The sequence below is a fragment of the Corylus avellana genome, chromosome ca4 (assembly GCF_901000735.1).
Source record: "Corylus avellana chromosome ca4, CavTom2PMs-1.0".
NCBI classification, from domain to species: Eukaryota; Viridiplantae; Streptophyta; class Magnoliopsida; order Fagales; family Betulaceae; genus Corylus; species Corylus avellana.
Genome location: NC_081544.1, coordinates 26,970,029 through 26,982,011, shown reverse-complemented (window position 1 = coordinate 26,982,011; position 11,983 = coordinate 26,970,029).

Sequence of the window (11,983 nt, the reverse complement as noted above, 5' to 3'; positions counted from 1 at the left end):
ATTTTTTATTCTACTTTACTAAACTGAATTTAAAATTGCGAATAATGAGGAGAAAAAAGAGTTAAAATTATGTTTAGGTTGTTTTAAGAATATAAAATTTTGAATAAAGTTGAAAATTTTTTAATTGAAATATGTGTTAATGGTGTCAAATCAACTAAAAAAAGAAAAAAATTGATAAAAATTGAGAATAATTGTTTTCCCAGACAAGTCCTCAATACTTCTTGAACTGCCAATCAGGGATCACAAGATAGAGGACGACGAGGCTGTAGACGACGAGACTAAGGCGGAGTTCTAGTAGTGTTGTTGGAGGATTGAATGAAACAACATAAGAAGAAGGAAGAAAAAAATTGAGAGAGGCCAAAGAGGGGAAGGGAGGAGGGATGGAAGATGATTCATGCCTCCTCCCCAAAGTACTCATCGAAGGCGCAAAAAACCTAACATGGAGGAGTAAAAAAAAAACCGCAAGAGAGGGAACCTAATGCGGCCGACATGGGGTAACCGAAGCCACCCCATAGCCTCTTCGGCCACCCAAAAAATTTTCATTTTTTTCTTTTTCTTTTTTTTTTTTTTTTTTTTTTTTTTTTTTTTAGATTTAGTCTTTATTATTATTATTATTATTATTATTATTATTTATTATTTATAATTTTTAGGACATGTGTCGCGATATTAATGGAGATAACGTGAAATTTCGTTAATTGGGTAAGGTACTAGATTTGTCTGGTTTTAAAACTTAGGGGAAAAATAAAAAAGTTAAAACTGAGATACTAAAAAAGTTATTAACTCTATTTTTAAAGTGTTTGAATGTTTTATTATGAGACTTATAGATCCTACAAATTTAATAGTTGATTTTAAAAAAAAGATGTGAAGAGATGTACCAAAGATGTAAAAAGATAATTGATCTTTTATTATAAATATTTATAGTAATGCTACATGTTACACCATCATCTTCTCTCATTTCATTTTGCGATGTGACATGGAATAGGATCCTCATCATTAGGTTGAGAAGTGATTGAGGGTGGACAACAATGGGCGGAGGGACACTTCTACCGCGCGCGGGGGGGGAACATTTGACCCCCTTCCCCCCCGCGATCGCGACATTAGTCATTTTATGGCCATGATTTAATATTGATGTATTTAACAATATAGAATATATCACTTGATAAAGATGTTAGCACACTATTCAAGAAAAAAAAAAAGTAATGGGACATTATTTACACCCTTAAATGCAATAATATTAAATCTTGACCATAAAATAATTATTCTCAATTTAAAGTAAAATAAAAAAAAATTAGTACCATCAACCCTTCATTTTAATTAATTTATTTATTTTTGATAACTCCACATAAGTCAATGATTGATCTATTGAATTTGTAAAAGAATATGAGAGAAATATATATAAAAAATTATTGATACCAATCATTTCTATTTGATTTCAAGTACTTTAGAAGGTCAACTAGGATTTTGCTTTGGACAAAGCTCGGAGCCGACCATGAATGGGGCTGATTGTGAGGAATCATACACGTGTTGTAGTGGTGGCTAGGAGCCTTACAAGAATTGGGATAATTGATCCAACGGCGGGGGAAGCTCTTGCATCTCTCCATGCAGCAAGATTGTGTAAAGAATTGGGCAGCCAAGCCATTATATTGGAGGGCGATGCGAAGCAAGTAGTAGAGGCAATAAACTCTGATACAAACTGTGGGAGACGATTCGAAAACTTTGTGGAGGATACTAGACTGATTTTAAAAACGTTCCCATGATGGCGGTGTGATTATGTAAATCGGTGTGCGAATGCTGCTGCTCATAGTTTAGATAAGGGGGTAATAAAACTTGTTATAGATCATATTATGAAAGTCACAATTTTTTCAAAGAAAGAAAAAAAAAAAAGATTTCCAGTATCAAGCGGCACTATGCAAACTAATCGTGACAATCTCTTGTAGCTTTTCAAACTAAATATATAAATATTTTAATATTATTATATCAACATTTATCATACGTATCAATTCAACAATATTAACATATTTTATCGTATTTTAAAAATTATAAATGTTAACACAAAAGAATCTTATTTATTTAGTTTAAAATAATAATTAACTTTTTTTATTAAAAAAAAAAATCTATAAATTTTAGAAGATTTTAACCCGTTCTAATGGTATTAACGTTGTTAGAAGAAGAAAAAAAAAAAAAGAAAAAAATCCTTGAGCTCGCAAACCAAGACTAAGATTTAATTAATAAAATAAAAAAGAGTTTCGCACCTCTCCAATGCAGCTGACATCTCACATGACATGCAGTAAAAGTGGCAACAAGTGGTACATAGTTGGTCCCACTAAATTTCAGAGCGGATTCTCTCCATTTAAAAAGAAACGAAGTGTAGAATGATTTAAAAATAAAAATAAAAATAAAAATGAAATGATCATTTTATCCTTATAAAATAAGGGATCGACTCTTTTTTATTTAGTTTTTAAATAAAGGAGATTTGGGTCCATAAACTTCATGCATTATAAATATAAAGACATTGCTCCATTTAAAAAAAAAAATGAAGAGCAAAAAGAATGATTTAAAAAAAATGAAATGATCATTCTATCCTTGTAAAATAAGGAACCGACTCTTCTTTATTTTCTTTAAAATAGAGGAGATCTGAGTCCCTAAACTTCATGCATTATAAATATAAAGACATTTACTGTCCCAAGTTTTTTTTTTTTTTTTTTTTTTTTTTTTTTAAATTAATGTTCAATATTTTTATTTTTTTTATATCATATTAATTAGTTTTTATTATTATTTAAATTAAAAATTAACTATAAAACAATTTTTTTTCTTCACCTTTTTATTAAAAAAAATTCAAAATTTTTATCTACTAAATATCATATCAATTACTTCCAAATCTTTTCTCATATATATATATATATATATATATATATATATATACTTCAAAACAAAAAATTCACTACACAAGTCCATTGCCAAACAAAGCCAGTATTGTCTTACGTGTATAGGAAGAGTAATGATACACCTGCTTCATTTCATTACACACATTATCCATACTTATAGGTGGCTTTTAAATTACTGTTAGATTCAAATCTAATTCCCAATGGAGGAGCCATATTTTTATGTAAAATAGTTTCTAAAAACTCACTTTTATCTAGTTTACCTAAGCCATTTTTCAATGTCTCTACATCCGATTAGCCATATTTCTATCTATTCTATTAAATTATTATTAAAAGTAAGAAAAGTTTTGGAAAAAAGAGAACATGTGAGAGGAAAAATAGGAAAAATTTTGGGAAAAAGAGAACATCCAGAGAAAAAGTAGGAAAATATTTGAGAAAAAGAGAAAACATGTGAGAGAAACAATGAAAAATAAAATAACTCTCTTGAAAAGTGCTGCTACATTTAGCTTTTTTTTTAGCTCTTCCAATCAAATATCTATTTTACATTTTCTTTTGGTTAATCCAATGTAGGGGGTTTTTTAAACATTTGAAGAGCCATTTTAGATAAAAGTAGTATTTGGCTCTTCCATTGGGAATGCTCTTAAAGATTCATCTCATATTTAATTGTAATTTTAAAAGCCGCCTATAGATGTAAAAAAATTATATAAAAAATAAGAGTAAGGGTAACATTATTCGTATAGGAAATATGATCCTTTATTGTGAATATTTAAATTTGGTTACTAAGACTATACATGAGGTTAATCTTAGCATGCTTTTAAAAAAAAATTAAATGATATATTATTATGTACGAGTAATGCTAAAATGAGGATTATAGTCCTCATTGTGTCATCTAAAATGTTAAGTGAATTTTAAAATCACCATTAAATTTGAAATAATCATATTATTAAATTTTAATTTATTGATAATTTTAAAAGCAACATCACATTTAGTAGGATATAATGGGGACTCTAGTCTTCCAAGCATTACTCATTATGTACACTATTAGATATATCAACTTTAAATCATAATCATGAAAAAAAATATTATTCATTTCAAATGAAATGAAAATGATCTTTGTCTACTTTGGAGGAATGGATGGAGCTACCCTACAATCTTTGAAATAAAATAATAATAAAAAATTATTAATAAGTGGTCAAACCACTCATTCACCTTTAAGGTGGTGTTTGATCACTCAGTATTCTTGGAGCAAACAAATAACCCACGAAATGATTGGTCCCCCCAAAAGTTTGGTTTGGATGGGCCGACCATCCCTCACCTTTGAGGGTGATGGTCAACTTCCCCAAAAGTGTGGTGTGACTACCCCAAGCAATTGAGAACCATCCAAAAACTCTAAATGGGTGGTAGCACTACCCCCGAGGGCTCAAAGATGGTCATAACCACCTCTGATGGCTTAGGAGGTAGCCTCGAGCCCTTGGGAATCACTCTAAAACCCTCATGAAGTGGCCACACTATCCCCGTTAAGGCTCAAGGGGCAGTGCAACCACCCCGAGGACCTTTAAAAGGTAAATGATGGCCAACCACTTGTGAAGGGCATAGTCGACCACCTCAAGGGATGATATGATCACCTATTTACTTACTTTTACTTGTAAATGAACGGTGTGGATGTTCCCACATAAACCCTTAAAGAAAACAACAAATAAAAAATAAAAAAGCAAATGGGTTGTCGAACCACTCTTTGAAGCAATTGACCATTCTTAAGAGGGTGGCCAACCATTGTCTTTCCCTTTGAACAGGTAGTCGGCCATCCCAAATTGATGACCCACCACCCCGATGGCTTTGGGGGGTTGTCGCTTGAACGCCTCCTAATTTTATGCATTATATAATTAGCTAAGAGCGCTACTACTATACCTTAATAATATCCATATGGTGGAATGTGCTTCTTCTTTTCTGTAAATTATAAACATTATAAAATAATAATTACTAGAGCTCTACATCTTAAACAATGCCGCATTCATCCTAAAATGTATACATCAAATGTTCACAATTCATAACCTTAGTTATATTTCAACAAACTGAGATCAAATTACACATAATATAAGTCATAGATGCACATCTTGGGTCAGGCCAAAAACTATACAACTCCTATGATACTAGGTGTCACATCTACCTATTTCTTCTTCTATTCTTGTCCTCGACATCAATGTCCTCCGTAAAAAAAACATATGATATGGCCCTCCTTAAAAACATGCAAATAATCTTTCTTGAAACCGCTATTTCTTTTGATTTTCCATAAACAACAATAATAAATTCATATGCAATTATAAAATTAACATAAAATGTGTTTCATATAAGGGAAAATAAAATGTGTTTACTTACGTCCCTTCAATAAAATGCAATTTGGGCTCACATCATGTATGGGAAAATAACATTACTTCATGCTTAAGAAAATTTCGGTTTCATTTGTAATTTCAGGAAATAATTTTTTTACCAACTTTTGGAAAATGTTTACTTACATCGTTCGAAGGATCGATTGTTCGATCCTAAGGCTAGAATGGTCGATGACTATCATAAACTATAGTCTAACAAGGATATTCTACTGTCTCTAAGAAGTAGCTCAATCGGCTGGGACCACGCCTAATGAAGCGGATGTTACTAATTCGAATCCTCATCCTCATCCTCCTCTTGTGCGGACATGTAAAAAAAAAAACAAAAAAATAAAGACCTCCTACTATTCCTTCCTCACAAGTTGAAATAAGACTTGTAGTGGTCTTAGAAGCCCTAATGAACATCATACAACAAGCACAACATAGAAGTCAAGCATGACCTCGTGTTTTGACTAAAAAAGGAAACCCATCTCTAAGCTTCACATTAAACATGCAAGAATTAAACCTATCCTTTATAAAAATGCCAACTTTATTGCATGGAAACAACCACTCATGTTAAGTCAAAAATAATCATAAAAACCAAAATTTTAAGAATAAGTTAGAGTGCATTTGAGATTGTGATTTCACAAGAATAATCTGCGTTTTTAAAATATATCGTAAAACGTAAAGCGTTTGGCATTGCGATTTAAAAAGCACTTAATTTAAAATAGGAAAAAAATATGCGATTTCGATAAGCAGGCTAGGGGGTGCTTATTTAAAAAATGTGCAAATTTAAACCAAAATTAGGATTTCGCATAACAAATATTTAATAAAAAAATATTTTTTAACATATTTTACTAAACGCCTTCACGATTTTAAAAATTAGCGATTTTAAAAACGCAATTTTTAAAAATGCAATTTTTAAAAACGCAATTTTTAAAATTGCACTTATTGAAACCGCAATCCCAAACAGACCCTTAGGCTTTCTTACCACAAGGGAATGAGCCTTTCCAAGCTTGAAAATAAATCCACCAATGAACCCTCTCTCACTCTCTAGGTGTTAGGTTTGAGAAATGAGGCGAAATGAAACTTGGGGGGGTTTCATCATAGGCCCTTAAATAGGACACAAGGACATGCAAGAAGTTAAAACGCTTTTTTAAATTGTTCATTTAAACATTATCGATCGTTCGATAGGAAAGTCAAACATTCGAGTGGAGACTTTGTTCATTCGAGAGGAAAGGTCAAATGTTCAAGGTGAAAATCTCGATCGCTCAGAAAGAAACTTTGAATGTTCGAAAACTTTCAAAACACATTTTGTTAAAATACTATGAGGATTTAATTTAGATTATTATAACTAAATTATTGAAAGTCCATTCTTAATTTGTGAATAAAACTAAGGGGTTTGGTTCGTAAATTATCATTTCCATGTTAAATAAATAAATATTTTCAGGGTCTTACAGAACGAAAGGCTCTTCCTTACAGTTGCAAGTACCTTTCTCCACAGAAGTAGGGATACCCATAAGCCTCATGTACCTTTCCTCTTGAGAGTCCTTTGAGTCGCCAAACTCAGACTCATCACTCAAACATGTAATAAGAGCCTTGCCCTTTTCGTTCAAAAGGTTAGGACACTTTCTCCATTCTTCAATATGACCAAACCCTAAGCATTAACAACATCAAATGTCATAATAGTTCGAATCCTTCTTGGTCTTAATCTCAACCTCAAGATTCTTTGAATTCTTGTAGAATTTCCGGACATCTTTAATATGCATGAATTCAATATTTTTCATCGAAATAATCTTCTAAGTCATAAGATTCCTTCACAAGACATACACTTCACCTTATCTCCCAACGAGTTGTTCTTGGTTTAATTTGCAAGGCATAACAGATCCTGCAAGTGTTATTCAAACCATAGATTACAAACGGTTTTTGTTGACGAAGAGGAAAATCTTGACACTATCGAAAAATCTCTTCGAGAAAGCCAAATCCAGGATTCCTCTCAATAACTTAGTCCCTACCAAATTTATCAAGACCATCCGTAGGATGACCCGCTTCTCATGAGTCTTTGCTCCAATTATATGTTGGCCAATCTTCACTTAATTAATGAACTCCTTGCCGATCCCCACCGGTAGAGTACTAAAGTTGTTTCTCAATAAGTAACACATACATACTCTCATTCTCATACACGTTTAGCCTTTTAGGAGGCACCCACTCTCGATGTTAGAAAATATTATTCTATATGAGTTAAACTATAATCTAAGAAAGAGTACAACAACAATCTAATTTCTTACAAAATCATGATTTTTATTCCAAATTTGTTCTGCAAGCAAAAATAGTACTAGGTATAATGTATGGGATTCCTAGTTCCCTACATCCCAATACCTAAGCCCTAAACTGCCAAGTTTGCATGCAGATTGAGTAAGCCATGCTACTCCAGGAAGCATGGAGGCATTCTCTAAGCGACAAGATTTTGCATTTAATTTTATAACTCTTAACGAAAAGCAAAAAGAATATATATATATATATATTGAAAAAAAAAATTAATCAAGAGAAAAAAAAGGCTACAAAGGGGTTTAAAGATTAACTAACAATTTTTAACACACAAAACTCATGAAAAGCTCAAAGCAAAGCATCTAAAAACTGTTTTCGTTTCTAAAATGCTCAAAAATTGTGTTTAAATATTAGTTATCCAAACGGGTTTTTAAATATGGGTGTTACGTACTATTAACGTGCTTTTCAAAACAAATTACAAAACTCTTTGAAATGATCATGTAAAAGTGATTTTTATGATTACGCTTATTTGCAATAAGCTCTATGTGGTATAAAAATGTTATAAGAAGTTTATGTGATATGTAAAAATAATAATAATAAAAAAAATCTCTACTATTAAATTCTGTCCAAAATCTTGACAGATTGTGTTAGCGTGTTAAGTCAAATCTAATTATATAAAGGCACATGTCACTCATAATAAAAACAATTATATAAATATATAAAATATATAAAAATTATAAATTTAAAACTAAACGCTAACATTTTATATTTTTTTAGAAATGAAGAAGATGATCTTCCATAGCCTGCATGCTCCTTGCTATAAATCGCTATTCTTTTGATTTGTATCGGTGAACAACGTACGCTGAGTAATTGATCAAGCTAATTGAGAACGCACTACAGAAGTTTGGTCTTGGTTCTCAGGGTGGCAAGTCTCCCTCGGAAAACTGAAACCCAGCTACCTCTTTTCTTTTTCTTTTTCTTTTTTATTATTTTTATTTTATTTTTTATTCTTTATTATTACGGATAACGCATGTCATTATATAATTGGATCCGACGTTGCATGGTAACATAATTTGTCAAGATTTTGGACAGAATTTAATAGTTTGGACTTATTTGTTATTTTTGTATAATACATATATATAGTTCTCATAATATTTTTAATTAGGGGAATGTTAGGTGAACCTGAAGATCATTATGAGAGCACCTAGCATTTCTTATATTTTGTTATACCATAGAGAGTTTATTACAAATTAGTGTAATCATGTGAACTAATTTTGTTAGGTGGAATTAAAAAAATAATAACTACCTAAGACCTGAAGAATATATATCTACCTAATTCCCGACCGATGTTAGGTGGAATTAAAAAATAATATTTACCTAAGACCTAAAGACCACTAGGAGAGCACCTATCATTTCTTATATTTTGTTATACCACATAGAGTTTATTACAAATTAGTGTAATCATGTGAACTAATTTTGTTAAGTGGAATTAAAAAAATAATAACTACCTAAGACCTGAAGAATATATATCTACCTAATTCCCGACCGATGTTAAGTGAAATTAAAAAATAATATCTACCTAAGACCTAAAGATCACTAGGAGAGTATCTAACATTTCTTATATTTTGTTATACCACATAGAATTTATTATAAATTAGTGTAACCATGTGAACTAATTTTGTATTTTTTCCAAAACTCTTTTAGGAAAAAGAAAAAAAAAAAAAAAAAAAAAAACCTTCTCTCAAAGTACATCTGAAAAAACCAAACACTTATTTAAAAAATAATTGTACGTCCAGCAGCTTTGTTTGGCTACCATGAACTTCTGATGGCCTTAGGGTGGCCACTAGGGCCATCTAGCGCAAAAACCACAGTGATTGCTGCCAAACGACTACCACCGCGAAGTATTAATAGTACTGCCACATCATTTAAATATGGGCCACGGCATTTAAAAATTTAAATGACTTGGAAATGTATACCCATTAATTTAGACAATAATAAAGTAACATATTAGGAAAATAACATCATGATTACATATACAATAGGGAAATAGTATTAGGGAAATATTTATCACATAACTAATAGTAGATCGTCATTTTATGGTCTATATTAGATTTTACATATATATTTAATAATGTATGTGTTACAATACTATTTTAAAATTTAAATGACGTGACACATTAATGTACACTTGCTATATGCAACAACATAGAATATTGACCATAAAATGAATCATCTCTATTTCACTTGAAATTAAGGACGGCTTCTTAGATTTTGAAGCTTAAGAAGATAAGTTTAAGTGAGACGTTTATCTTATATTTAAATATTAATTAAATACTTTTATTTTTTTATATTTAAATGCATATTTTCTAGTGGACATCTGGAATTGAAAATATTTACAAATAAAAGAAACACTATTTATAATATCAAATTATATTATGACTACAATAAAAATAAAGTTTAAAACGTGTACCAATAAAATATAATTTATCAAATGAACTACTTCCAACTTCATTTTATGATAGGGCCGGTTATCTAACGCTCTCAATCTATACAAAGAAAGACAAATTTCTATAATAATTAGCTATCGCCCATCAGTCATCATATATGGAAATCCAATAATTCATAATAATCAAATAAAAAAAATTAATGCAAGTTGTTGACCATAAATGAGTTTTTTTTTTTTTTTTTTTTGTAATTAGGGAGTATTGACTAACATTTTTGTTTGTTTTTTATTTTTATTTTATTTTTATCACTTATAAGATATAGAATTAACTAAAGAATTTTTAAAAGCCTCTTATACCGATCGGATTAGCTATATTTTTATCTATATTATTTAAATATTATTTTTTTACTCTTTACTGATTTTATCTTTATTTTTTTTTCTAAAATTCGTATTTCACTCTTTATTTTTTTAATGGTAATTCGTTTAATTAGTACAATAATTTTTCAATGATTATTATTTTTCAAATAATCATTTTTATAACTATAATATTTTTGAAACGGTTGTATTTTATAATAATTATATTTTTCAAATGTCGTATTTGCCAACGTTAAGTATGAAAACCATATTCTCATAGTAATCTCAATCATATTTATGAAATATCTTTTTGTTAAAAATTGTGAAAGAATATTCTCATAATGATCCCTTGAAAAGGGATTGAGATCCCTTTTTAAATTTGAAATTCTCAAATTCATAAATCTTATTCGTTCATTTCATCTAAGCGTCTAAAATAAGTCATGTTTTATCATTTAATGAGGAAACATGGCTTGAAAAGTGGGAAAAGTTTTGGGAAAAAGATAAAACAGGTGAAATAAACAATAAAAAATAAAATGACTCCCTTAAAAAACGCTGCTACTGTAACCATTTTAGATAAAAGTACCATTTGTCCCCTCCATTATTCTTTTAAACTTTAAAGACTTTTTATCTTCTTCTTAGCATTTAATTCAAATTGACGTTTAAGAAAAAATAATGCACATTCGAGAATGGAGACTTTCACGAATGCAAAAATTATTCTTTAAAAAAACAGTTAACAAGTGGGACTTTTCATGAATTTATGGACATTGATACTTTTCTTGTATTAATGAAACTTTCAATTAGCAATGATTTTTTTTTACTATAATTGGTAGCCTTAATTAGATACCATTTATTGACTTTATTATTATTTTTACAATATTATAGATGGAATAGGATCCTCTCAATTTTCAAATGATTTTTTTTTTTTTTTCAACAAACGAGAGTCATCTTCATTGAGATGAAATCAATCCCACTCCCAGTGATGATGTCGCTGACACATCGGCGCGTGGCTGGCAAAATGATGCATGAAGGTTGGCGGCTAGAAGAAGGGTTGGCCGGCGAGCACGGTGATCGGTAGCATGATGGACGGAACTGATGGAAAAAACCAGATCTGATTCTGGAAAAAATAGATCTAGAGACTATCAGATCCTTGTCAGATGGCGGTGCACAGAACATGACAAGCCAATAGAGAATCTGAATGGTAGATCTAAGCAAAAGAGGAAATAAGAGATGGGAAGAGAAAAGAAGGGGAGGGGGATGGGTGGGTGGGGAGGGGTTGTCGATTTAAAATAAAATTATAAAGAATTATTCCAAATGAATTTGGATTGTATTAATTTCATGGTCTCTTCATTTCACGTGTATATGAAGTTAATGTTTGCACGTCTTTAAAAAAATTTAATTAACGTGGAATCGAGAACATCATTGTATGCACTAACTTTAAATCATGGTCATAAAATGAATACAATATATTTAGTTTAAAACCGAGAGGATCATTCTCCCCATATTAGAGCATTAAACAATTGGTTTTTTTTTTTTTTTTTTAATATTTATTGTATAATTATTAATTGGAGGTTTTTATGGATTGTTTTGGATTGCGTTTTAAAAAATTGCGATTTTAAAGGCCAAATCTCGATTTTGCTAAACGCTTAATTGCGTTATAAAAAATAACGTTTTCA